The following is a 1197-nucleotide window of genomic DNA, read 5'->3' as shown; positions in this document are numbered from 1 at the left end:
AGTCAGTCTTGCTCTTCATGCCCCTTTCCTGCCTGCCTTCACCTGCCTGGCTTTGTGGAATGGTGGGTAAGCAGCATGGGGACATGCTCCAGCCACCAAGGACATGAAGCCTGCCCACCACACCCAGGGCCCTCAGCAGGAGCCTGCCCCACAGTTATCTTGTGTCTCAGAGAGTCAGCTTAGCTAACAAGGTGTACATGTGTGTAAGTAGCATGATTTTTCCCTCTAATTAAAAAATAAGTTTATAAGGAACATTTATAAAATACAATCATAAAGAGTCAAGGTACCACTAAGGGAAGCATTTTAAGGTATATATCCTTAGGCTTTTTTTTTCCTTTCCTCCCTTCCTATATCCTCTCTTCTTTTCTATTTCACCAAAATAGGATTGCACTGTAACTCCCTTTATTACCTCCCGTATTGTGAACATCTATTTGTGATACATAATAATATATAATTGTTAATGGTTAAGAAATATTCCTTTGTGCCATAACTCATTTTTTTTGAAAGGTTGAACAGTTTATTATTTACATGTATAAAGAATGTGAAAATAGAAACTAGGATGAGGCACAGTCAGGAAGATGATTCCAGCTCAGTCGGTGATGATGAGCTCGTCTACCCCGCATTCTTCATAGCTCCTGTCTGGCAGGTAGCAGCGAATGATGATGGGGATCTTTCGGGCCTTGAGCTCTTTCATGGCAACGAGCAAGGGATCTGTCTCCCCCTCCAGCTCCACCATCACAGGGGCACACATTGCAATTTGGAGGGCACGGGTGCCAAGTACATGGGCTCGCTCATACTTGGTCATATATGGTGGGGTGATTCGCTTCTGGTTGGCCTGTGGTCGCTCTCCAGGGGGGAGGATCTCAAGTTCTCCTGGCCCTCCTCCTCAGCATTCTCCAAGTCACCTAGCCCTTCATCCTCCTCCACTTCATCAAAGTCGTCACCATCAAAATGGTCCTCTTTGTCTGACATGACGCCTGCACCGACGCCATGTGGCTCTGAGCCTGAGACACCTGCAAACAGCATGCCTGTGCCCATTTGACTAAATTTCTACTTTTTAACATGTTTTCTTCTTTTATAAAGAGCATATCTATTACTTTTTTCATTCATAAATCCTTGTATATTTCTCTAGAATGAATTTCTAGAGGTGGAGTTGATTGTTATACAAAGTGAAAATTTTAATAGTATCATCAAATT

At 43.3% G+C, this 1197-nt stretch overlaps 1 pseudogene; it reads right to left on the bottom strand.

Moving 5' to 3' along the window:
- Positions 1–589: 589 nt before the first annotated feature.
- LOC110588578 lies at positions 590–972 on the bottom strand (annotated as a pseudogene).
- Between the last annotated feature and the right edge of the window lie 225 nt (positions 973–1197).

This window comes from Neomonachus schauinslandi, chromosome 2, assembly GCF_002201575.2.
Source record: "Neomonachus schauinslandi chromosome 2, ASM220157v2, whole genome shotgun sequence".
Lineage (NCBI taxonomy): Eukaryota > Metazoa > Chordata > Mammalia > Carnivora > Phocidae > Neomonachus > Neomonachus schauinslandi.
Note: the sequence above shows the minus strand (reverse complement) of the source record. Positions and strands in the feature narration are given on the sequence as shown.